At 45.9% G+C, this 27,245-nt stretch overlaps 1 protein-coding gene across 3 annotated transcripts in view; it reads left to right on the forward strand.

Annotated features, from left to right (window-relative positions):
- The first annotated feature begins 13,295 nt into the window (after nt 1–13,295).
- FRMD4B (FERM domain containing 4B) overlaps nt 13,296–27,245 on the forward strand; it is a 125,693-nt gene continuing 111,743 nt past the window's right edge. Inside the window, exon 1 of one of the 3 annotated variants that reach the window (XM_074550385.1) lies at nt 13,296–13,319. The gene's annotated coding sequence lies outside the window, so the exon portion shown is untranslated. Of the gene's footprint in view, nt 13,320–13,393; nt 13,414–13,447; nt 13,865–27,245 lie in introns of those variants that run through there. The other 2 variants (XM_074550386.1, XM_074550383.1) reach the window with 2 other exon arrangements.

A 27,245-nucleotide genomic window follows, 5' to 3' on the forward strand; every position in this document is an offset into this window, starting at 1 on the left:
GCTTTGAAGTCTGTCTGTCTGTCCCTGAGGATGCTGAACACACACCTTGTGTGTCTCTGTGTCCAGCACAGGGATGTGAACCAGGAGGGTCTCAGCTTGTTCAGCCCCAGCCACACACCCTTGTAGCCATGCCAGGTGATCAGGCAGCAAAGTGGCTTTATCACAGTCCTGTCCTGCTCTGGAGAGTGCTGGGAAAGGCCTGGCCCCCACACTGGGATTTGAGGATGAGCAGCTCCATGGAGGGCTGAACCTGCTGGGTGCCCTCCCAGGGACAGAGCTTCCATCCCCCTGGATGAACAAAGCTTTAAGGACACAACTTCACATTATGGAGCATCAAAACTAAACATCATCTCTGTTACAGGGCTGTCATTTATTTAAATTTCTCACCAAAGCATCGCACTATCAAAGTCACACAGAAAGCCCCATCTGCTGAAGCACTTGGGTGTGTAGAAGGGACACAGCCACCAACAGGCTCAGGTGGTCACTGATAAACCATGCCTGACTTTTGGGGAGAAATCACAGGTTTTCTTGTGTTACTCTTTGCCACGGGCAAAACCCACTCCCTGTTCGCACCAGTGAAGGAATTTCTGCCTCCTAAACCTGTGCAGGGACCTAACAGAGAAAACACAAGAAGGGCAGCACAGCTTTGTGCCATCTCCACCAGCTTTGGTGCCCACACAAACCACGCTGGCCTGTGCTGGTGATGAGCATCCTGGCAGGAGCAGAGTTTGGATCATCTGGGATGAGCATTGGCCACGCACCCACAGACCCCACTCTGAGCTCCTCAGAGCTCCCCAGGCAGCACTGTCTGGCTCCCTGGCTGTTAATTACTCAGTCTACTGTTAATTAGCTGTCTGCAGCCGGTCTGTGACAGCCTGGGAGCCTCTCCCCATGGGCTTTGTTCCCCTGCTCCCCCTCCCCAGCTCCCAGCCAGAACATTTCATTTTAGTCACGGTGCCAGAGGCCAGGCCCCGCAGGACCTTTGAAATTAAACACTGTATGAAGTACAGTGTGGAGAAGAGGGAGGAGAAAGGGGCAATTTCAGCTCCTCAAGCATGCAAGTCGAGAGCTTTTGTGATGCCTCTCAAAGAATTTTTTTTTTCAACCAGCCACAAATCATGTCCTTGGCTGTCCAAGGGAACCTGTCTCTCTGATGGAAATTTCCACACTTGCCTTGCTTTCTTTCTTGCTCTTTATTGTGGCTTTGCTGCTTTCATGACATTATAAACAATTGAATTTTTACAGGAAGAAAGGGGGATTTTTGGTGCAGAAAAAGAAATTCATCCCTGATTTGCTAAGTTTAGAAACACAACATCCAGAGTAAATTCTCCTCTTGATGTTTGCAGTTACTGGGAAGCAAAAGTTCTTCATTCGAAGACTTTGTGATTGAACACTCATCATATGCTTTTCAGCAAAAGAGGTTCATCACAGGACACATTTCCTAGAGGCATTAAGTCTGAATTATATTTCTTTTGTTAGGATGTTAAACAAAAATAAGTGGTTTGGAATTTCAGCTAACAGCTGTGAAATAGTCTGGGAAAAAAAATTACCTAGGAATAATTTATTCATCCCTTTCCACCTGCAAATTGCCTGACAACAGGTTGAGTTCTTACCCAAATGTTATAGTGATTTTTAAAACATTACAAAATTATTTTCACAAATGTTTCTTGCTTGGTGATTTCCTGGTGACCCAGTCACTGTAGACATTTGACATTTGAAATTCAAATTCCAAGCCCTTCTGAGGGGATTCACAGATGGCAGGAGCAGAGCATGGCTGAGCACACCTCGGGTTCCTGCTGCAGTGGTTCTGATGGAACCCAAACCATTCCAAAGGAATCCAGGTGATGCTGCAGGCGTGTGCACTGCTGTCCCTCCCCAAATTAGGCACTTCTGGTCCTAAATGATTCTATGTTCTATGACTTTTGTTCCTATGAGGCCTCAATGAAGTTTTTTTACTACACCATTTTTTTTGCCCTCTCCCAGATTTTCCATCACTGCCTCTTAAAGCAAAGCAGCTCCACAGTGATTCCTGTGCTCTCCACACCCCAGAGCTCCTTGTCCCATGTCACTGAATGTCTCTGCCTCTCCATGTGTGTAGGCTGGAGTGTTTATGTGTGTGTGCAGGCTGTGTGAGGTTCAGAACCTCACTGACCCAAATGTGTGGTGTTTGGAGGGCTGGGAATTGCAGGGGCAACCCCTGCCCCATGAGAAATGAGGATTTTGGGGCTCCTTGGGATGAGAAGCAACAGCACACCCCAACATGCTGCTTCCCTTTGCAGTGTAGGCGCAGAAGATCTTTTAACCAGCTCCTAAATCACCACTTTTGGGGCAGCCCAAAGGCTGCTGATGCACCCTGAGGTGCTGCGTGGGGGTACCAGCTGTGGGTTTCTCTGGGTCTGGATTGAAGGCACTTGAGGCAGCAGTTCATGTTCAGATTCAAGTGTTTATTATTTCTTATCAATAAAACAGCCTTACAACCATGAGTTCAGCAGCTTTTCATTAGAAGACACAAAATGGCCAACAATCTCTTGGTACAAGGTCTCCTAAGACTAAACTATCCAGTTAAGAACTGACACCTGGGTTATTTCCCCTTTTAACCCAATAACTGATCCCACAGAGCTGCAATGGGGACTTTTCTGCCCAATTACAAAATTCCACCCAAACCCATGGAGAGGAAGGAAGAAGAAGCATGAAGAAGAAACCCAGGATGACACCCTGTGCCCTCCATCTTGCTGCCATCCACAACACACTAAAAACCCCAAAACCTCAATTTCTCACCAAGTGACACACCTGCACTGCTCTCTATAATCTATTTCACACTTTTAAGGATTCCAGTCTATCTTGAAGTCCAGGAAACTTTCTCCATGAATGAGGGTCAGAGTCTGTGCTGCCCTGGGGGTCAGGGCACCCCAGAGCAGACACAGAAATATTCTCAATGCCCTGGGTTTGCACAGTGCTGTGTTAGCCACAGCCTCCCAGGAGCTGGTTTACAAGCATGGGGGACCTTGGGGGGCTGCAGAGGTGACCTGGCAGTGAATCAGAGATATTCCCTGGTGACAAACGTGAGGATGTAAAACACCTTTACTGTCTGCAGAGCCAAGAGAGAGGGGAGAGCAGGGACTCATATCTCTGCAGCTGTGTGCTGAATGAATTACAGGAGAGACTGAGGGAATAACACTGGAATTAAAAGGCTTTAAGATAAGATGGAAAGTGGCAGCTGAGCCAGGAAGGCAGGATGGAAGGGGAAGGGTGTTTACATCAGCCAGCAAAGCTTGGGGGATGCTGAGAGCAGGAGGGCTCCTCAATGCCATGGAAAACTGCTCTGTGGAGGAAAGATAGCAGCACAGCAGAGGCCATGCTGGGGATTCCTGCAGGAATGCTTTCCAGGGAGGTGGGGGAGAAACACAGAGATGTTTCTCCACTATAAGGTAACCTAACTCCAATGTTTTTAATGGAATTCTACCATAAGATTCAGCCTGCTGCCACTGGGCTGGTGTCAGTGCTGGTGCAGGAGGAGGGAGATGCTGCAGGTCGGTTCCCAGCACAGGCAGGGGCATCAGCAGCTTTGGTCTGGCTCAAACTTTGGAAGGTATGGAAATACCAACCTGCTTCAATCTAGTAATTCATGGAATTATTAGCACAGCTGGATTATTAGCAGCACCTGGCAGTTCCCTCAGCAGGCATTGAGGGTGCCTGGCCTGCCTGACATCCGCCCCAGAGACGATTTAAATAAATTAATGGATTGAGCTGGATTGGGCTGATCCCTTTATATTGGTATTGTGGGCCATCAGCTGTCAACAACGGAAAATCTTAACCACGTATTTAAGGTGCTTTGATTTTGTGGGTAGAGCTGTCAACAGTGCTAAGAAAACACCTTCTGTCACAAAATTAGAAAATTGTGCCCCAGGAAACAAAAATGCTCAAAGGCCATAACAACCATTCCAACCTCTCAAATAAATAAGTGCTAAGGCCAAACTGGAGAGGTTGGAATGATTGTTTGGGTTTAGCACTTATTTATTTCAGGAGTGAGGGGAGAGGGGAGAAGTTAGAGGGCAAAACTAATGAGAAAATGGTATTGCATGGGTTAATCTTGCATGGAGGGGCAAGGGGATGGTAGAGGAGATGCCCAGTCCTGGCAGGAATTGAGAGTGGGCACCCCTGGGACCAGGGGTTAAGGCAGGAGCGGGTGCAGGGACCTGCCCTGACATCTGAACACAAATGAAAAATCACCTCTTGCAGAGCTGCTTGGCAAGGGGCTGGGGAAGCTCAGCTGTGCAAGCCAATTTGAGCTCAATCAGTCTGTAAGAAATGGAGAGATAAATCAACACAACAAAGCACGGCGCAGAAAACCTGGGGGCTCCTGGGGCATTGGATCATTTGGCATTCTGGGCTCTGCTGGCACCCCTGGAGCCACTGAGGGTGTGCAGTACAAGCAGCTGTGGGGAGTGGCTCCCAGGAATGGGAAATGCTGAATGACCAGATGAATATATCCCACATTAAACCTTTCTATGTTGCCTGAAATGAGGCGAATTTCTCCTGCATGGAATTATTTACAGCACTGCTGTGCCATTTGACAGCATTGTTTCCACTCTGCTGGTCCCTGTCAGAACGCCCCAGGAGCATCTGGAACATAAAAACAAGGAGCACCCTCATCTCCCAGCAAACACAGACAGAGCTGGCCTGTGGTAGGACAGGAAATTAAAAAATTCACTTTGTCATCTTCCAAGTGTGGCACGACCTCTGCATCATGGGAAGAAATCTACCCCATAAGGTTAAATCACTGCTTATCTACTTAATGTCAATCAGACATTAAGCAGATTGACCGGGAGAGTCGATTTATTTATTTTTAAATGAGAACCCAAACAACTTAATACTCCTTCTTGACTTAATCTGCTGGCGGGCTGGGTATCCAATTTATTGTGTTTGTTTGTTTGTTTATGCCCCTCTTGGCCTGCTGGTTCCTGTGGGAGTGGATGTTCTGTAACTGGGCAATGGATGAAACCCACCCAGAGATTACCCTTGCTCTGCAGCCCTCTGCATTGGCTGCCCTGATTTCAGCAGCAATTTTTAAACACAGGCTCCTGTGGATTATCCACTTGCTCTGGTGAATACAAATCAAGTTGCAGTTAAGATCAAGATACAACAATTTCCATATCTGGAGAGTGAATCATTATTAATGGGAAAGAAGTAGCCAAGTGGCACACAGGTGAAGAACACTGGATTTGGGAACCTTTTATAGAATGCAGGAAATGTAGATCTAAGATGCCATTCACTAAACACAACCCAAACTGTTCTAAAGCTTTCACATGAAATTATTGTTTTCTAAACTGTAACACTTTAAGTTCACCTAAGAATTAAAGCTGATTTAATACAACTGTAGCCCTGAAATGAAGGACAGTGAGTCACTATCTCATTTTTAGTCCTTTGATCCAGGTTTCTTCCACGATGGGGCAGATAAAGGAGGTTAAAGAGGAACCAGCAAAGAACTGATGACAATTTAATCACTGTGGTGATTACCAAGTGGTAATTAAAGGCTTGCTGCTGTGAGATCCTGTGTACCTTTTGTACCTTTTGTACCTTCCCAGACAAATTTTATACTGGTAGTGGATAAAGTTTCCTGAATCTGTAGAGTGGGATTTACAAAATTTACAATTTACAGGTGTAGGAGCCCAGGCAACTCAAGTTTTAATGAGGCAAACACTTGTGGATAATTTCTGGATGCCCTGACACATTGTGGTCTAATCATAGATTTTGTTTGTTTACACAGTATAAGGTGTACAGGTGTAAATGCAGACATAAAAATCCATCAAAACCACTCTTCTGTGCTAACTTGCACAAGCCAGAAAACAACACAAACTTCCCTCTGGCTTTAAGCACTATTCTCAATTGCAGGAAAGGAAGAAAAGAAGGCTGAGTGACTCAAGTGGCCTCACTCACTGCGCTGCCTCCCAGCTCTGAGAAGCACTTGCAGTGCCCTCAAGTCAGAGGTGAAGAATCAGAGCTGGCTTTAAGGGTTTTGCCTGATGCAGTCTCCTGTTCCCCTGCCCTTTCCATACACAGACACCTTCTATTGTCTAAATCCTCCCTGCCAGGCACTGTTCTGACCTCTCCTGTCAACCTGCTGGACCTGGGCATGCCTACACTGTCATGAAGTGGAAATGAATATGTGCAGAAAGCACAGACTTTATTCCTGCTGTGGAACAGGCTTTAAAATCCCTGTAGAAAATCATACAGAACTGCTTTAAAGGGTCTCCAGCAGGGCTCTGATGAGCCTTACCCTCCCAGAGCAGCCCCACCCAGGGTTCCACCCATTCCCATGGGCCAGGAGCCCATTTAAGCCCAGCCTGGAGTGGTCAGGCTTTTTCCTCAGTCATGCTGGAAGAACAAAGCTGTGCCTGGATTCTGCCACAGGGAATCAGCTCCCTGTTTGGCCATGGCTCCAAATCCTCTGTGAATTGGCTGCCTGAGCTCTGGCTGTGGCCCTGCCTTGCTCTGGTACCCAAGGGCAGAGCCCTGGCCGCTCCTGCTCCTGTGCTGTGATGCTCTGCACCATCCTTAGGGACCTGCTGGCCCTCTCTGCTCCCTGATGTTCTCTCTGCCAAAGGTAAGACCACCTGTTCCATGTTCTTCCATAGCAAACACTTTCCTAATTTATTCTTTTTGCCTCTGTAGAGCGTTTTTACCATCATTGCAATGCAGATATGAAATTTTGACTGTGTCTTAGTGATGCAGTGATAGCAGACATCAAGGAGCTCAGCTTCTTTGGCAAGCCTTGGTTTTTGAGGTTGTGTGGGTTTTGTGGGTAAGATTTGGTTTAGAGGATAAATATGGTGCTGAAGTGGCATATGGGAGCTTTACCATGGTTTTTTTGGGTTTCTTTTTTGGGGTTATAGGAACTTTACCATAGTCATTTTTACTGGGGTTTTGTGGGTGTTACAGGAGTTTTGCCATAGTCATTTTTAATGTGGTTTTTTTGCTTGTTTGTTTATGGGAACTTTACCATAGTCATTTTTACTGGGGCTTTTTGGGAGTTATGGGAGCTTTACCATTCTCATTTTTACTGCTTTGTTTTGTTGGGTTTTTTTGGTTTTTTTTTTAAAGGGAGCTTTACCATAGTCATTTTTACTGTTTTTTTACATTTTATATATGGCTTTGTCTTCATGGAGCTACATGACATAGAATCCCAGCTGAGCTGCATGATGGCCACGTCTGTGGGCTCTGTCCCTTGGTATGTGGAGAGGCTGAGACTGTGTGTGAGTGTAATTGTGTAGTTCACTCATTCACCAGGAGTCATTTCAGAGTGGCCCTGAAGAGCACTCTGGAGGCTGGGAGGGCTGATGGAAGGTCAGCAAGTTCATTTTCAATGGGTCACAGTCTGGGCTACGTTGCATTTCTGAAGAGACAGAGCAAATCTCATGGGCTCAATGTCATTATTTCTCCTTGACACCACCATAACAAAACCCTTTGGAGCAGTTTCAGCTCTTATGATCAAATAAACAGGATCCAACAAGCAGGATTCTGTTTGTCAGAATTATGTCCATTGACCTCTGGTAATATTTTTAGCTGGTTAAATGCCTCTAGTGTTACACTGTTTTCCATGTTAATGTGTCTCCCTAGACTGGCTGGTGGAAAGGCAAAACAAAAGCCCTCACATAAACCCTCCATGTAGGCACCAAGATGTGTCTGACACCCAGCAGAATCCCTGTGCTTCTGGTTTTTTATTTTATTTTATGGCTGGCAAATGTGCCTGGAGATACAAGTTCAAATGACCCTTCTGTAGAAGCCTTAAGCTCTGTCTCTGATATATGAAAGCCAAAATAAGGGTAAAACAATTCTTTTCTTGAAGCATCAGGGAAAAAACCTGACAGCCCTTCCCTGGTGATCAAACAAAATCACAGGACAATAAAGTGGTGGAGAACATTTAAAAATATTCTGTAGGAAGAGAAGTTAAGAGGTGAAGTGCTGAGGGCATAAAGAGTGTTTTGGAAGCATCCTTTCTGCCCTGCATCCCAGAACCTTATTTATAAAAATAAGGGAAGCTGCTAATACTAATGTATAATGTTAGTAATGTGCTTCTGGATCTCCTGAGGAGAAAATGAGTAGTGCTTTTTTTTTTTTTTTAATAGATGGTGATGTCTCTACAACCCCTTGGAACTAGAAGGCCAGATTTTAAACTGTTTGGATAGGGAACAAATTGGGGAATTGTTTTTTAAGTGTATATTTTAAAAAACTAATGAATACTTCAAATTATTCTGAATGCACATGTTTATCAGGAATATCAGTGTAAAATATTTATACCATTTGGAAATAAGTACACAGAGCTGCAGAGGGATGCTCAGCAGCAGAATCTCAGGAACTGCTGGATGGGAGTGCAGGGTGGCTGGACTGAAGGGCTGTAAGGAGCCACTTTGTGTTTCTTTCCCTTTGGTAACCTGCCTTTAATTCTATGGAAACTGGAATAGGATTGCTCAATAATGAAGTGGGAGAAATGCAAGAAAAGCCCAGCAGATTGTGCTGTCAGCCATCAGAATAAGCAACATTTCTGTCAGAACAGTTTTAGGGATAACAGGAGCAGCATCCATGCCTCCAATGAGGGTATTACTGCTGAACATAAAGGGCTCTGAGAGCATGTGTTAGGACCTGGCTGTGTTTCTTGTCTTTTTCTCCTGCTGAACTGCCTATTATTGAGGAACACTGGAGAAATCAGGAGCCTAGAAATCTAAACTTTGGAAAAATCTTTGTCTCCTTCTGCAGAGCTTATCTGCAGTGTCTGAGCTCAGCTATTCTCAATTCTGTGTGTAGGAGACAGGATCTCATTTGCAATACAAACAGAAAAAATGGGGAGATGGAACAGGTTATGGAGAGCTCAAAGAATGGAGGTGCAGGGTGATGGCATGGGTAAAGCTCAGGCTCAGCTAATTTCTATAGAATCACAGAAAGGTTTGGTTGGAAGGGAGCTGAAAAATTCACTCATTCCACCCCTCATTACACCTTTCTCTAGACCAGGATGCTCAGAGCTCCATCCAGCCTGGTCTTCACCTTTTAGGTCCTAATTTTAGGTCCTTAAAGTTGGGTGAAGGCGAGAAAAGACCATCCCCAATCTCTCTGTAACATGGGAGACTAAAACTGGCAGTGGGACCTCGGGTGTGTCAAACTTGCAGGAGAGAGCAAATTACCAGGACTAATGGTGTTTACAGTCATTACCAATTCTAATTGCCTTTATAGGATTTGAGAGGAATATCTGTGAACAGAGCCACATTTAAATGAAAAATAAAGATTGTGCAGCAATATTTAAGAGGTTTACTGTTGGACATAATTAGCAACCCTATTTTTTCCCATGTTTAAGTAATGTATTTATGTAGTTTAATACCTTAGAATGACATCAATGCATGTAAGTTTAAGGCAGAGGATAACTCAAAAATTAATTTAATATATTGAATTTAAAATAATTTAATATATGTGAGTTTGATCAAGGAGTGTTTAAAGCACCAAAAGGAAGCAATCAGGAAAATGTGGTTAATTATTGTGGACAATACACAAAAACCTACACCTGAAAACAGAGCAGGATAATGGTGCAGACACAGAGGAAGACATTTGAGCTGTGCCAGGCTCTGTAAACCTGGCTGGTGCAAATATCAGGATTGCACTGGTGCCCCAGTGAAGGCTGAGATTAAGCATCTAACAAATGTGTTTGCTGAATTTGGACCTTGGACTTGAATCATGACATCTAAAGTTGGCTTTACAAAGAGCTTCTCAGGACTTGGAGTTTCTGGTGTATTTTTATAACACCACTTTGTGTGCTTTGGCAGTTAAGGTAAATGACATCATTTTTCTCTATCTTTCTGCATTTTATTTACCTCATTTCCTGTTCTAAAAATACACAAATTGGACTACTCAGTGATATGAATCTGAAAACAGAGAAAAGCCAGCAACCCCTTGTCTCCTACAGTGTTCACTTAAACCACATCACACCCCACAGACAGATTCTGCTTGCAGAAGGTCTTGATGAGGAACAGACCCAAAGATATTTTGGAGAGGCAGAGGAAATCCCCTCCCATCCTTCCTGCTTTCCTTTAATCTCCTTTTGTTCTGGAGGGAGGTTTTGCTCAGGAGTGACCGGGCTGCCATCCTCACTGAGCTCTGTGCAGCCACTGAAGCTCTGGGGGCAGACAAATGGGAAAGTGAAATGTGTAAAACTGAGACTTCACTGACCAGCTCAGCAGAACCTGTTCTGAAAGGCAGGGAGGGAAAAACCTCACAATTGGAAAAATGTCTTAGATTAGAGCATGCAAATTTTTATTAAGGCTTGAGCAGCTTTTAGGATTGTCACATTCTGGTTTAGATTTGTAATACAGCAGGTGCGTTGTGGCACTCCTGGAGCTCCTGTGAGGCACCAGTGGGAATTTGGAGCTGACCACAGTCTACCTTGAGTTGCTTCTAACATGTTTTGTGTCCAACCTGTAAAGGTTTTTGAATGTATTTAAAATGCCACCACTTGAATCCCATATCCCATCCAAGCTGTTTGCTCTCATCCTCTTCTGGAGGTTTCTGCTCCACCTCAGCACAGCTCCAGCATGTGAGTGCTCATCTTGGTGTTAGGATAAAATCAGCCAGCTTAGCTGAAATCAGCAATAAAAGCATTTGGAGCTAAGCAGGATGATGTTGTCTGTGAGTATATTCTGCTTTTTCAGTTGGGCTGCAAAGAGGGACCTCCAGTCGTGGCAAGTGGTTTATTGCTGGAGTAATTATCATCTTTTTCCAGCTCCAGAGGAACCTGAAAGGTGATTTTTGGCGTCAGCAAACAGCAATTCTTCCTCCTAGATCCCCCAAAACCTGGGAACGTTGGCTGTGCAGAGGCCATGAAATACAGCAAGTTTGTGCCTCACCATTCCTCAAGTGATTCCTCATTTCAGGATCTGTGTAAGTCAGTGCCAGGCTACATAAACAGCCTGTCTTGACTTTTTTGTCTCCCAGAAGAACGCTGTGATGAGTTGGACTAGCTGTTCATTTAGCCTGGCATTGCACTGCTCATCCTAAATAATAAATGATACCCACTCTGGCAGTTTGTACAGATTAGCAGCAGTGCAGGGTCTCGGCAGAGAGGCAAAGTACCTTTTAAAACATTAATATTCCTTCCTTGCTGTGAAGGGATTGTGGAAAGAAGCATGGTCGGAGCTGGGTGTGCCTTTCACATAAAGAAGGTAGCATAAATTCAGCCTTTTTTCCCAATCTGACTCATGCCCATAGCCTTTAAAGATTTACCTAGGGAGTTGATATTAAAAAAAAATAATGTTTCAGGGCTAGGAATGCAGGGATGCTGTTTCACACTGCAAACCCTCAGGAAGCAGACACATACATGTGTTGACTAATTGTGCTGCACAGCATTCAGTCTCTGGAGTGTTGAACTCTGTAAATAGCTGTTGGACAAGGAAGGCAAAAGGACTTTGTTGTTGAGTCTTACTTTGAGTTCAGCTCCCCGTTACAGACCAGAAGTGGAGTTTCTCACCAAACCTGAGGCATCTCTTGTGAGCTGTGGTCTGAGCTGGCTTGGTTTAGAGTAGAAGAAACTCTTTGTGCCTTGCTGTGATGCAAAACCCCATTTTCAGGTTTATCTCTCTCTGTCCTTCACGTCTCTGCTCTCTGCTCCTGAGGGCAAGAGCTGCTGTGGGTTTGTCAGACACCTCCACAGTGAGACCCTGGTGTGGGTTGGTGTCTCAGGGCTGAGTGCAAAGCCAGCAGAGGTCACTCAGCTGGAGAATTTTGCCCTGCATTCCTTCATCCATCACACTGGAAGGTCTCCTCTGCTGCTGTGCACTGCTATCACTCATTTTCTGCAGGTACTTTGTTCAGGTGCAGCAGCACTATTTTCTACAAGCTCTTGATTTTATTATAACACAGCTATAAACCAGATAAAGAGCCTTTATTTCAGCCACTATAAATATTGGCTGACCTTTTCTCCTCGGAGGAAGCCTGCTCCTCTGCTTCTAGATTTTGATTTAGGGTTATTTGTGGAGAGCAAATGGATGCATACATCACATCAAAAATATCTGTCAGTGTAATTTCCCCTAACGAAGTATTAGCTGCAGGAAGGAGGGGATGGCTGAAGTGGTGAGCAGTGATTTCTTGTGATGTAGAACAATCTTTTTAGGGATACTGCATAGTAGATGTTCATCCTCTGCAGTACAGAGCCCGCTGGGAGTTGGTGGTTGATGGTATCTAGAAATCAGATAGGGATGAAAGTACTGATACAGAGGTATATGTAGCTAAAATAATCTGCTAAAATAAGGGAGAAGATAAACTTTCTATCATGGGAATGTGCAGGAAACTTGTAGTAAAACAGGCAGAAGGGAGCTGCAATGTGCAGAAAATACAGGAGAAAGCTGTGGGTGGTGATGTACAGTACCTGATGACCTAAAGCTGTTCTTGCATTGCTCTTGCCTTGTGCCACTTCGGAGCAGAAGAGGCAAACGTTGTCACCTTCCTGGCAGTGGGAAATACCTGGGATCACTTTGCAGTGCCCAAACCACAACCCCAGAGGAGCTTAAGGGAAGGAAAAGCCCGGAAAAGTCAGATGGCAGCAAAGCCCAAGCGTTGGGGTGCAAACAGTGATGAGGGAGGAGAGGCAGGAGAATGAGCATCATTACCATGATTGATGCAGTGAGTAGCAGCAGAGCACGGAGAGATCATTGCTGGAAAATGGCATGGGTGAGACACAGCCAGGGAATGCTGTGCGTGGAGATGGAGATGAATGCAAAATACATTCGAGAGTCAAGCTGTGTTTATTGCTCTGCTTTCAGAAAAGCACCAGGTAGTCTGGCACTGCAGTCTGTAGATGTGATAAATAGGAAGACCCTGTGTTTCTGGGGCTAATAACCATTATTTGATATAATTCAATTGCCATGGAAAAAAATTCTCGTTTTCATAGGAGGCTATTGTAAGCCTCTTAATTTTGGTCAAATGAATGAACAAAGACTTGTGTGATTTCTCCAAGAACAGTAGAATACTCATTCATTGCAAAATGTTAGAGTGAATTTCTTTGCTACACAAGTGCTGTTTTAGCTGCAGTGATTTGTTTTGTGGCACACACAGAACTCGCTGTGCTGCTGTTTATTGCAAACGGCGAGCCTGGTTTATAGCAGCGCTTGCCAGCACCTCCAGCCGATCCGACACCCCCCAAACAATAGCCAGGCTGCGATTCATTACTTTAGGCAGCTCATTTCCATATGGTAATTAGGAGCCCGTCTGTAACATACCAGCATGGGTATTCCTGAACTCATCTCATTGTTCGCGAGGATGACAAAGGCTCCTTACGAGCAGAGGTAGCCGCGTTTGGGCAGATCCAACCCTTTTAGCACTGCCCTGGAGAAATCACCATCCATCACCTCGGGAGGACATGACACACGGCTTGTGTCGGTATTGTGGCTTGCGGCTGGGAGCACAACAAAGGCAGGGGAGGATCCACGGCGGCTCGGGGGGAGCTTTCCCAGGGAACTGCCGCTGCTGACCACTCGTGTTTGCGGCCAGCGGGGCTGCTCCGTCCGTTCATCCATCCGTCCATCCATCCATCCCTCCCCGTGCGGGCTGCTGCTGAAGTTGAGGACCGGGATGCTCTGAGTTGCTGTGTCCCTGCGCTGCGGGGAGGGCTGAGAGCGGGGGACACAGGGACACCGGGCGGGCGGGGAGCGCTGCCCTGCCCGGGGCGGAGCTGCCCCTGCCCTGCCCTGCCCGGGGTGCAGCGGGGCCGGCGCTGAGCCCTGCCCAGCCCGGCCCCGCCGGGTGTGGATGCGCGGGGAGCGGCGGGGCCGGGCTGGGCTCGGCCGGCTGCCCCCGCCCGGGCTGCCCGCAGCGAGGAGCCCCCGCCAAGGTAAGGCCGGGGAGGGCGGTGCAGCAAATACCTATGTTCCATACCATTGTTCTGCGAGCGGGGTGCGGGTCCGGCGGGGGATGGATGCGTGGGGAGCGATGTCTCAGGGTCTCCGCATCCCCGTGCGGACCGCCCGGTTCAAGTTGGGGATCTGCAGGAGCTTGGCACCACCAGGGAAAGCCAAACCGGAGTCTCTCGGGGAGGGTGGAATTCCCCATGGGATGCTGTGATGGGCTGAGAATCGCCCGGGGAGCTGCTCTCGCTGGGGCGATGATCAGTACCGACCTGAGAGCATCCCCAGCCTCTCTCACTGTGCCGGGCAGCGCAGACACAGCGGTCTGGGCATCTCTGCCCCTTCACTGCTCTGGGCAAAGGAGTGGAGCAACGCTGGGCTCAGCACAGGGTCCGCCAGGGATGCGGGCGGGCAGTCGGACAGGAATCCCTGCCTGGGGGGGTGGAAGCCTTTCCTCTGCCTTTGTTACACTTGTTTCCCTGCCCGGCTTGGCCTCGCGTTCTCCCTCTTGCCCAGAATAGCCCCTTTCCCAGTATTGTTCTCCGTGTGTTTCCTCTCGCCTCCTTCTTCCGCCCGCGGGCTCTCTGCAGACCTGATACCCTGACAGGCATCTTCCCTCTCCCCTACGGCATTTTTAAGTCCAGATCTACCTATTTTGAGAAAACTCTCCTTTTTTTTTTTTTTTTTTTTTTTCCCCTCTTGAGTGTTTAAATTTGACTTGCATTCCACGAGTTTGAACTAAATTGAAATTAACTTCACTTCGGACTTGCTGCATAACAAGGATGAGATTTCTGGCTGCCTGGCACTTGATATCAGTTTCAATTACACTGAGCACTGTGTGCTTTCAGACTGGGCTTTCTAACCTACCATTGCTATGATATAGAATAAGGTAATACTTTACCTTTGACCTCGCTGCTGCTTTTTTTGTATAGGTGGGACTGGGTGGGTCCTTGGCTAAATGAGCACAGCCCTGCTGAATGCAGCTGAAAAACTGTTAATGTTGAACAGTTAATGCTGAACTGTTGAACTGTTAATGTTGAACATGGCTCTCGGAAACAAGTTTGAGAGTGCCAGAGGGTGAGATGCAGGGAGAGAGCAGGTTAGGAGCTTGTTAGAACAGCATATCCAACAGGGTCCAGCCCTCACCTTGTGTGCTCTGCTGGTTTTCAGGCACAGATCCATAGGAAAGTGTTTGTGTCTCTGCTGGAGCAGGGCAGAGCACAGCTGCTACCAGGGGGGCTGTTGATTTTTCCTTTAGGGGATTGTGTTCTTTAAGCACTGCCTTTATTTAGAGTTTTGCCTAATGGGAAGCAAAGAGCAGCTGAGCTCATTCTTGTAACTTTTGCTGGATTCCCAATAGCTGCAGTGAGGCAGTCAAGGCTTTAATCAATTTTTACTTGGCTATAACTTGGGAAATCTTTGAGCAGCCTCGGGGGCACTGGCTGGAGAGTTGGGGAGGACTGCAGTGCTTTAGTTATGCCTGCCTCATACAGAGGCAGGAACATATGTTTAGAAAAATGTATGTATTTTCCCTTGTGTTCTCTGCTTTTTAAAAATTACTTTCTTGGAGCTGCCCCTTTTCCTCCTTTTGAAGAGCTTATTTACAGAAGTTACCAGTGCTTGCCTTGGAAAGATTTATCTTTGCTGCCACAGCATGGATTTCAAGGATTGGGCTGTTTTACAGGGAGATTGATCTTGCTGATTCCCTTGGACTTGCATGGGTGCAGCCACATCAGAACTTGATCCTTTTAGTTTGATTCTGCTGTACTGAACATGTAGAAAGCCTTGGAAATTTGCTCCTCAGCCCATTAGAAATATGCATGTCATAGTCCAAAGAGATTGTACAGAAACCTTTCAGTGTGTTAACAAGCCCTGGAATTCCATAATCATGAAAACACGAGAGGAGTGAATGAATTACTGAGGTCTAAGATGCAGGTGACCATTTTCCTGTGCTTTCCTCCTGTGGGAATGCTGGGGTTGCGCTCTCTGGAGCTGGGTGTTTTCTGGGCAGTGAGATGAAATTGCTGTAGAGATCCCCAGAGTGAAGGCTGTAAATGCACCTCAGCTACAGAAATTGGTGCTCTTTCCTAGACTTTGTGCTATAACATAAAAAAAACCAGAACTCCACATATGACTGGTTTTTAATGTGTATTACCTGGCTCAGTCTTGTGACAGTGTGGAAGTGTGGTGTGAGGAGACTCCTGTGAGTGGCTTTGCCACCCCTGTGGGACTCTGCTGATGTGGCCGTGGCTGGGCATTCTTGGTTCAGGCAATTCTGCTCGTAGTTTCTGGTAATTAAAGCAACAGAAGGTAAAAAAGGAGGCCCACTACAGGGCTCGCATGATTCTGAAAGGGCTCTTGCATATTTTCTGTATCCTATTTTCTTCCTCCAATGCTTTTTAGCATTGAGTGAATGGCAGGGAGGAGGGAGGGAAGGACCTGGATAAATGGAGTATTCTGGGATCCAAGAGCTCTGTTCGTGCCTGTTGCACCTTCCCAGGGAAGTGGTGGGCCTATGTGTCAAATCCATTTGCAAGCAGTAGTGTAAATTAAAGCTGGGGGATAAGCAGGTTAGAAGGTTAATGAGATGTCTGGACTTAATTGATTTTCCATACAAATTGGCTATAATGTCTTTTGTTTGCTTTTTTCCCCCTCCCAGGATGCTGTGTTACAGCAGTTACAGGAATATGAAGAGTAGCAAAAAGGGAGGGGAGAGTCGTGGCTGTTTGGAAACCTTGGTTGTACTCCCCAGAGTGGGCTGATGTGTGATTTTTGGGCACAGAAGGTAGCTCTGAATTAGCAGCCTGCACTCCTCTGCCTTCTGGGACTGGGCACCATGGGCTTGGTGATCACTGAGCCTGGCACAGCAGAGTGCCCTGGCTGTAGTGCAGAGCTGCTCAATCCAGGGGTCAGAGAATACTTCTATTTAGATGTGGTGTTGCACAGGCCAGCCTGGGAAAACCACTAGAAGAGGAGCTGTGATTTGTGTTAAATGATTTCTGGAGCTATGATTTGTGTTAAATGATTTCTGGGTGCTGAGGTTGTCAGGTGGCATCCCCAAGAGGGTGGCACCACTTTCTATAAGCCTGGCCTGGCTGGAATATCCAGAGGAACAAAGCTGAAGGGAATGTTGACTTATTCATCTGACTTAACAATGAGATCCTGCTCAGGCCACTAAATTCTGGGCTCTTCTGTGTAGATTTTCATTCCTATTTGGAATATATTTGAGTTAGTGGTTGGAGCCAGTCCAGTTCCATGGTGAGAGGGGCTGAGATCCTTCCTGCTCCCTTGGCTCCTGGACAATGCTGGTGCTGCCCAGAGTCCTTCTGCTCTGTGCTGGTTCCAGGGACAGGTCCAGCTCAGGAGCAGCACCAGGCTCTGTCTGAGGTCTGGGCTGGGTGGCACACCAGGACAGGAGCCAGCTTTGTCCACCCCTTCCAAGGAAAAGGAAAGGCATTGTGTGTTTTGTTGTGTGACAACAGCAGTTACAGCTCTTCTTGAGTTTGTTTGCTGTGAGTACCATGTGGTTAAATCACATTTCAGACCTTTCCCCTTGGATTATATACCAAAACATAAAGAACAAAATAGCAGATTCTCTAAGGGGCTGATACTGTGTTTTGACTCCTGTTGTGTTTATTTCAAACTGGATTATCACAGTGGAACAGTTTTAGTGCTTAACATGGAAACTGATTGCAGAGTGACTGTGAAGAGTTGCCTGCAGACAACAGCTTTCATAAAGCAGCTGTATTTTGATTTAAGGGTTTCTGAGCAGCTGAGAACAGCTGCAGAGCACACCCCACTGCAAGGGAGATAAAGGAAGATCAAGGTTTTTAGACCACCATATCATCACAAGGAGGATCCCTGATGGGAGGCTTGGGCTTGGCACCTTGACATTTGTAATCAGGCTTCAGATAGACCAGCTCATGCCATATGCTGCAAGATTGGGCAATACTTAAAACTGTTTGCTGAGAATGACTCAGTCAAGAGTCAGGGCAGGAAATAGGTCACTGGACATCCTTTACATCCTTATCTTGTGTATGTCACCAGTAGTGTGAGAGTGCTTGGTTGTAGGAACAATTCCTTGGCCAGTTTGGAGGTGCATATCTTATTTTTTAAACAGGCTGAGCAATTTGCCTCCAATGTAATGTTGAAAGCCCAGGGGCAAAGCTGCCATTGTTTGGTTGCAGCCATTTCAAAGCATTAAGCTTTCCTCTTGCCCCAAGTCATAATGCATCAGTGCTTTCAGCAGTGGTTAACAGTTCTGTGCTTAAATGATATAGGTTAGAGAAAAGAGGGATTTTTGTTTTCTTTGGCTATTTAAGGCAACACAACAAACATTTAAACCACAATTCCTTCAGAATTCTAGTAATTTTTGAAAAACATAGAGTGCACATTGAATACATGCAAGCTGTAATTTTGGTGCTTTGTTTTCTGTGTAGACTATTTACAGGGCAGTGTCAGGAAAGGAAATTCTTTCATGCGATGGCCTCTTTGCTTAGAGCCTAAACTCTCAGTAGGTCAGCTGTATGTAGAGCTGACAAGAGCTTCAGATTTTCTGCAGTTGTCAAAACTTCAATGCAGAAGAAGGGGGATGCTGAAGGGGTAGAAGAAAATACAGTTCTACTGGGGTTATCTGTCAGTTTAACAAGTTATTATAAAAACTATTGTCCCAGAGTGTTTGCCAAGATGCCCCAGAACTCAAATGTATGAAGGCCTGAACCAGCCAGGCCCTTTATTCCTCCTCCAGGACAGGATTGATCACTGCTACACCCCTCAAGTTTGAAATTGAACTTTTTCAGACCCTTTAGGTATGTGTTGAGGTGGTGTGGTGGAGTTATTGAACCAAAATAATAATTTCAGCTGCTGCTTGTTGGCTTTGGAGGCTGCAGGTGATCAATTACTGCAGTTATTGATCAGCAGTGATCAGTGCCAGTGGTCACAGCCTGGGCAGGCTCTGCTGTGTGGCTGTGCCTTCCCAGTGGGAGATGGGCATGTAAAACCCATTAATATATGTAAGAAATGTAGCCCTACAGTTTTTCTCATGCTAATGCCTGAGCTATCTTTAGTTCCTTTGAAAGAGAGTTCCATAGGCTTGTTAATCTCCCTGTATATAAATCTCTTTCATACAATTAATCCTTTATTTTTTTTCAGATCCCAGTGTAGGGGAGAGATGGTTTAGACACAAATCCATTTACCTTGTGTTGCATTGGAAACAAACCCAGTGTACTTGAGAGCAGAAACAAAACACCTACACAGACACATTTTTCTGCATGGTCTTGGTTATTATTGCTGTGTGGTGTCAAAATAAAAGATCTCATAGAATGTTTCTGTCTGCAAAGAACTTCCCAAGAAAGATTGCTTTCAAGGCTTTCAGTCCTGAAAATTCCTATGGAGAATCAAGCAACAAAAGATGCAAAATTGACAAAATCTTCACCCTCATGAAGTGAATAAGAATCTTAAAGCCAGAATTTGGCCGGGAGTTTTAAGGAAGTACCTCACTGGAATACTATATTTAATGTGCTTTTAGAGATATGAAATTGCAGTTTTACTGAAATACCATTTGCCAGGTGTTCCAGCTTTATGAATAAATGATCTGGCTGATTTTTTCTCTCTTTGAAGTGAAGGATAAGATTAGGGAACAGATGCCTGGAATATTCAATTATTTTCAACTAGTATGTTAAACAGATCAGCAGAAGTTGGACATCCTTTCCCTTCTTTCCCAGCCAGCCCGAGAAGCATTAGAAGTATTTGGGGACAGAGACCACTTTGTCTAGTTTAGAAAGCAGCCTGAAAGTAATAAAAATAATCAGTGGATATTATGGGGGAGTGTTTTCACTGTAGTCAGCCTGCCTTGGCCCTGAGAACCCAACACACAGAACACAAGAGCAGAGGTTGTTGCTTTGCAGTCAGAACCTGTGGAATAATTTTGCCTGGTCATGCTCATTGCACTCTGTGCTTGGGTTTAATGTAAGGATGATATAGAGGGAGGATGCTTTAGAACAGGAGGAAAACTCAGGTTGGAAGGATGGAGAAGGGTCTAGACAAACAGGAGGAAAGGAGAGGAGAGCAGCTAGGTGTAGCATTCACATTCTCTGAAAAAATCTCTGCTCAGGATTTTCTTCCTGAGAAGCCTCAGAGAAAAGGAAAGCAATTCTTATTTCATTTGCTTCTCCTGTGTTTTGCTCCTTTGGATTGTGTTTAGAGATTGTTTACCCACGGGTGATTGTTTCATTGTGTTCTGGTGTGAGTTGTTTTGACTCATTGGCCAATTGGGGCCAAGCTGTGTCAAGACTGAAAAAAGTAATGAGTTTTCATTATTATCTTTTTAGCATTCAATAAGTATCTTTTCTGTATTCTTTAGTACAGTTTAATATAATATTCTGTAACATAATATAGTATTATAAAATAATAAATTAGCCTTCTGAAGAACATGGAATCAGGTACATCATTCCTGCCTTCATTGAGGCATTTCCCTGCAAATACAACAGCCAGGCAGAGTCATTATTATGGACTGGGCATGGCACAGAAGGAGGCTGCCATCTGAAATGCAGCCTTGGGCTGAGACCACAGCACACTGAGGGGTTTTGTGCGACAGAATTCCCTGGAGGCATTGCAGTGCTGAATGTGTAGGTTATGGGAACACAGGTCCTGCATCCATCTTCACAGTCCTGCTTGGATGTTATGGAAAGCAGATGTACACATCTGGTAGCTGTTGTGCAAGGGGCTGAGTCCAACCAGGCAAGAAAGCAGTTCTTGTGAAGGTAAAATGTCCTATATCTCAAAAGAGGGGGAGAAAAAAAGTAGGGGTGTGCATGTTTAAGATTAAACACTGACATGCTCTATCGTGGTGTTTGTTTCTGAAGGTGATAATGATGGAAAAATGTGTGTCTGGAGCTTAGGAGGATCTCCAGGCTGTCTCTAGTGCATGGAGAGAGCTTCTTGCTTTCTTCTCACACTTTATCCCTACTCTGTCTTAGTTTAGACTTCTGCTCCTCGTTTAGAAAACAAACTGCAAACCTCTCTGGATTGCAGATCCAGCAATTTAAGCATATTTAACTCCCCAGACACAGTTCCCTCTTGTGTATAATACCAAGGAAGTGTCTTTGCTTGCAGGAATGCTGCCTGACAGCAGGGCCTGGCTAAAAGCAAATTTTAAATGACCAAAATCTTAATAAACTTTCTCAGTAACATGACTACACCACACAGGATAGCTGCACATGGAGCAGAACTGAGAAGCGTGGGAACAGGGATGTGCTGCAGTAGGAATCCTTCTAATGGGGACCATATTCCTCAATTTTATGGTAAAATAGACCAAGTGTTTCAAATTGCTTGTTTCTCCTCCACTGTCAAAAAAGCTTAGCAGAGAGCTCACAGAATCTAACGTTTTAGCAGCTGAAACACAACTGGCATTGATTGTGAGCATCCTTGTTGGTGGGTTGGAGGGATGTGTGTGTATTGTGTAGCTAATGCAGATTCTGAATGCCTGGACTTGGTTCATCCTCCTCACTTCCAAAAAATTTTTTTTTTAAACCAAGGCAACAGAATTTCTTCTGATTTTGCTGCTGTCTCAAACATCTTGAAAATCAGTTGCATCTTTTTCTGATTTAATGGTCTGTACTGTTGTGCAGAAGAGAAAGTTTGGAGAAGTAACCTTTCCTAAACCCTTCTCCAGCCCCACCTGATTTTCTTAGATGGGAGGCAGAAGTGGGAAGCTCCAAGGAGGTGTGTGCTTGGCAGCCTGGAGGCTGATGCATTATCTGGCACAGAGTTATGTGCTTATCTGTCAGTATTTCCCAGTGCTGACCGTGAGCCTGCCTCTCTTGGCAGCAGCAGAACTCCTTTGCTGTGCTTTTGCCTTCATTGCACTCGCAAGAAAATCACTGTGAGTATCTGCTGGAAATGAGAGGGGAGTCACCTAATGATGGGTTTCCATGAATCAGAGGGTGAAATGAAGTTGAGGTGTAATTATGTTGTGTTAGTTTGGGGCATTCAGGAGACACCAGGAAACTTGGCCAGCTGTTGCTGTAGGTAATGCATGAACCTGATAAACTGAACTAGCCTTGACTCTGGTGTGTTTACCCCTTAGAATGGTCCCTGATTGTCACTGGGGAAGGAGAGGACACCATGGGCTTTATCAAGGCAGCCTGACAGTGCAGGGAGGGAGGAGAACAGGGTGGGCATGCTGGGGGTTACTGGGATGAGACAAGCCCTTGCTTCTCCTGTGCAACCCTTGCTCACCTTTAAGGGTTTTAGTGACCCCTGCTTTAGTACCACACTCAGCAGTGTTGGTTTTGGATGCACTAGGAGTGTTCCTTAGGGATGGAGATTTCTTGATTGTCCACCCCTAGTCAAGGGAGGATGTGGGTCAGAGCCATGTGGTGAGTTTGGAAGGGAGGACAAGGGTCTTTGCTGTGTGTGCATAAATCCATCTTTAACTCTGTCTTGGAGTACTTTGAAGGTTTCTTGCTGTCTGGAGTTAACTTGGCTGCTGACTTGGTTCTTTCCACTTTAAACACAGGGGAGCTGGTGTTTAGACTAATTTTAACCTCCTCATTCTCAGCCTGAACCTCTTTTTTTTTTAACCCAGTGCGAGCAGCTTTGATGCTTAATGACAGAAAGTTCTGTTAGCAGTGCATTAACGTCTTGTCTTTCAGTAGTTACACCCTGTCAGAGCATCACATGCCTGTTGGGGCAAGCTACACCTCTTCTCCCTGCCCGAGGAATCCCTTTGCCTGCTCCAAACTCCTCCGTGGTACTCGAATGGAGCCTGGGCTGTGCAGCAGCTGAGACACAATGTTTATTCCGATAGATTTGAGTGTGTCATCTTTGCTGTCCTCTCCAGCAGGGCTGTGTGGGATGGCAGTGGCACCAGGAGTCAGACTGCAGCTTGCTGTAGCAGTTGTTGTCTCCAGCTCTGCTGTTGGAGCAGAGCGTGGCAGGCTGTGCTGTGTGCCAGACTGTGTGTCTGCCACTTCCTCTGCACAGCTCTGCTTGTTTGGTTTTGTTTTTGCATGCTGGTGGTGCTCTCTAGTCTTGGCCTCCTAAAATAAATTGTGGTGGAAGGAGAAAAAAAGTAAAAAAGAAAGAACACAACAAAAGCCAATGGAGTGAGAAGAGCCATGGGTGGGACTGAGCTGGGGAGAGCAGGCAGAGGAGGGAGCAAAGCAGGCAGGGTTCAGTGGGGAGCAGCAGGGTGGAAATGCTGCAGGGAATGAAGTGCCTGGCTCTGCACCCTTAGGAATCACCCAGGGAGTCCAGGTGAGTGAAGGATAACCTGAGATTCCAGTCTGGCCATTGCTGTGCTGAGTGGATGCAGTCCTGCTGCAGGCTTGGGGAGAAGAGAGGTGTTTGCTTTATGGCTCTTTGTATCAGAAAGAAAGATGTGTCATTCCTTGCCCTTACTTGTGCAGAAACAGGAGGATGAGCCTGGGAGATGTGCTCTGTTCCCTCAGCTGGGGGAGCTGCAGGGAGAGATGGGGCTGCCCAGGGTGGGAGGCTGCAGCCTGGGACTGGACTCCTGAGAGTTTTCCAACACAACTGCATGATGAGTATATGATGAGTCTTCCAGAGATGTGCCTTTTGAAGGTTGCAGGCTCAAACCTCTGCTTTCAGGTGCCAGAAGTTGCATTTAATTTTATTTTCTTTTTTTTTTTTTTTTTTTTTTTTTTTTGAATGTGTCAGTAATTTCTACAGCTGCAGTCCAGCCTTTTAAACCTTGGATGCTTGGAGTCCCTGATTAACTGAGGTGTGTTGGCTAGCCAGGTGTGTTGTAGCAGCTAATCCTAAACAACAGTGGGCACACTTTACTCAGTGCTGGAGCAGGTAAGTGCCCTCAGTGGACAGCAGGGAGGTGGGAGGAAGGTCAGAAACTACAGCCTGACCCAGCTGTGCTGTCCCCACACCTGCCCAGCTGCAGAGCACTGGAATCTGGCCCAAATTTTAGGTATGAGCTCCCCTTTACCCACATGGGTTTGTATCCTCAGGCTGCAGAGTGGGGCTGTACAGAATTGCCAGAAGTCAAAAGGAAATGGCCAGTAAAGTATTTGCAAAAATGCAGATCCTGGTTCCTTTCTCACAGGATTAGTATGGAAATCGGGAGGAGGAGATGGAGCCCAGGGTGTGAACTCCATTTAGAACCCCTGGTGGGTCCAACACAGCATCTGCTGGGGGTGCCACTGCCTGTGCTGGGGGGCTGTTCCTGCAGCAGCCTGTTCCCCCTACTGAAAGAAGTAGTCAAGTAGATTATTTTACACAATTAACTGGAGAGAATAAGGGGAAAATGTGATATTTGTTTCCTCTGAGCATCCTACAGGACAGCAGGACACAAGGTGTATTTTACACCCACGTGTGCTTGTGCTGTATTTGATACTAAAGGGCTGTTGGTTCTGCTTCACCAGGATGCCAAGATCATTCTGTGGTTAAAATGGATTTTCCTGGCTGTTTATCACTCGTGCCTGTCACCTCCCTCTGCAAAAGTTGTTGGGGTAAAATCCCCACTCTGGGCATCATGTGAAAGCAGTGCTGAGCCTCAGGAGGTGCCAGGTTTGTGCTCCTGCAGGGTTTGTGCTGCAGGTTTGTGCTGTGTGAGAGCTCTGGATGGAGGGCAGGGGGGTCTCAGCCTGGCATCAGCTCCAGCTCCAGTCCCACCCAGCAGTTCCCAGTCCTGTGCCCTGGGGCCATCCAACCACAGCGCCTCTCCCAAGCCTGGGGAGGGGGTTCAGGGCTGCTGCACCTCCCAGAGCAGCCAGGAGTGGAAATTCCTGTTGTAGAGACAAAGATGTCTGATAACACTCCAGGCACTGCTCTGCCCAAAGTAGCTGATAATGCTTTTGGAGAAGAATGAAAGGTTTGGGAGGAGGAGGAGGAGGGTGGTGTCTGATGAGGAAGTTTGTAGTAGATGAATGATAACACCTGTGTGTAGTCTGTTTTCTTCCTCTGGGGCTAGAACAGGTGGAAGGTTTGCTTTCAGCAGCAGTGTCCATCACCTCAGGCTGGGGAGATTTTTCATGTCCCATTCAGTCTCTGACATCCCTGGCTCTTGCTGAGTTTTTTCTGGGTGCTGGAGCTCTCAGGGTCAGTCCTGATGCTGGTTATCGTATTGCTTTAGCATCATCTACTCCCCAGAAAAAGAAGGGAAGGCCTTTGGAATGAGCTCATCTTAATTCTGGGATGTTCTATTTTTTATTCTGAGAAATTCTGCAAGTTTGCAAACCTTACCTTGGATTGTGGAATGTGAGATGTGGTCCCCCAAGGCTTGTGACTTTAAATTCAGAAGTTATATCTGCATGGAATATGGAAGATATTTGTGCATCAGGAGCAAAACCATGGAAAGTTAAAAACCTTTTTGAGGAGTTGAAAAGATCTGCTTGAAACGTTCCCTTGGTTTTGTGGTCTCTTATGAGAGCAGGTTCTTGTAGCTTGTGTAGTAACTCAGTAAATGAATTTAAGGGCTGCAGTTCTGAGTTGAGGGGCTCTTTACAGCACAGGCTGGGGCTGCAGTGAAGATCAAAGAAAGGGGGGATTTGCAGAGGGCAGTGCAGAAAACCCATGACAGAAGTTGGATGGGGCAAAGCTGCAGGCAGGAGAGCTCCTTGGTAGAGGATGAGGAGGAGTGATAGCACTGAGAGATGAGGAAGAGTTCCAAGCCAGCTTTGGGGATGCTGTGCTGGGGAATTCATAGATAAAAATCCCTGCCAGGCCCCAGGATGGCCTGAAGGAAACATGGTTTTGCCTTGAAAAACCAGCAGGGCAGAGCAGAGGCTTTGAGGCAGATTAATCTTGGCCCGGCCACACTGACAGGATCCAAGGGGGGATTTTTTTGTAATTTTAATGCAGTTCCTCAACATTAGCATCTCTGTCCTAATGACTGTCTTGGGCTGTAAGAAATATATTTGTATTTGTAACAGTGTCCATGTGTCACTTAGCTTTCTTTTGCTCAAAACTGGTTTTTTTGGTTTGTTTTTTGTGCTGAAGCAGGATGTTGGGTAAGGCATAGCACCTTACCCTTGGAAGGAAAGATTCCAAGGGATTTGGAATTGCTTTGTGCCCTTCTCAAGGACAAAAGGTTTTGAAAGTTTTGCATTTGCCTTTTCACTGGGCAATTATTTCAAGCCAGCAATTTCTCTGCAGCTGTGACACCCATGTCCAAAGGGAGGATGGGGAAAGACAGGAAGAAAATTTTAATTAAATTCAAATTTGGCACTCTCCAGTAGATTCTCAGGACTAATGTGACACTAATATAACATTAGCAATGGCTTCATTACCACAAACCATTGCTTTTTTTCATGCAGGACACTTTTTTTACCTGTAAGAACCTTCTGGCATGGCTACAACTCCCCTTTTGTCTAAATAATACAGTTTAGAGCAACCATTTACTGGGATAAATGTGTTCACTGGGGGAGATTAATGCTATTGATTAACAGAGCACAAAATCAGTTGTGTCTTTGCTTTTGGTGGAAACCAGCAGCAAGGCCATAGCTGTGCTTGCAGACATGAGAATCCAAACTGTTTGTATGAGCTGGGCAGGAATGCGCTGCTGGTATTTACCCCAATTTTGAAGAAGACACTTAGCAGAGGAATGTGCTCTGCATGCTCACCATTCCTCCAGGAAACTCTGCATTTAAGGGAAACCTCAAGCAAATATTTGGAAGTCCAGGAGGGCTTCAGAGGAACAGCACATCCCCCAGATTTTAGGGACGGCAACTCATCCTCACACATTGTTGTGCCTTGCAAGCTCTGTCCCAACCCATGCTGCTACCTGGGTGGTTACAGTAATCCTCTTTATTTAATTTTAATGTCTGTGTGAGTGCCTGATACTCAGAATGGGATTAGGAGAGGTGAATTGCTGCTGAAATTGGTAATAACAGAAAGCAAACCTGTCTGACAGCATCTGCCCTGTGATCTTCAGAGAGCAGGTAAAAGGATCCTTAATTAACTTTTTGCCAGGGTGGGGTGGTGTTTTTGAGAGGAATTCATTTGAGAAAGTTACTGCATGAATTGTTGTTGCCCGAGTTAGAACAGTCTAATGAATTGCCATAAATTAGCTCCAGCCTATAGGGAATGCTGTGTTTAAGGAAAAAAAGCTGTGAGGATTGCTCCGGGCTGAAGGGATGGAGCTGACTCAGAAAAACTTGTTAAAGGTAAAACAAGAGTGTGGTGCGTCTCAGCTGTTGTCAAAACATTTCCAGAAGCTCTTTGCCCTGCTCCTGTTGGGCTGTTCTCCTGCTGTCTCCAGGAATCCCCTCTGTGATGGTTTTCACAGGGGTCTTTGGAGAGGGAAGAGTTGAGGATTTGTCTCCATATTTCAGAAGGCTTCGTTTATTATTTTATTATATATATTACATTAAAACCATACTAAAAGAATAGAAG

This window comes from Zonotrichia albicollis, chromosome 12 (assembly GCF_047830755.1).
Source record: "Zonotrichia albicollis isolate bZonAlb1 chromosome 12, bZonAlb1.hap1, whole genome shotgun sequence".
NCBI classification, from domain to species: domain Eukaryota; kingdom Metazoa; phylum Chordata; class Aves; order Passeriformes; family Passerellidae; genus Zonotrichia; species Zonotrichia albicollis.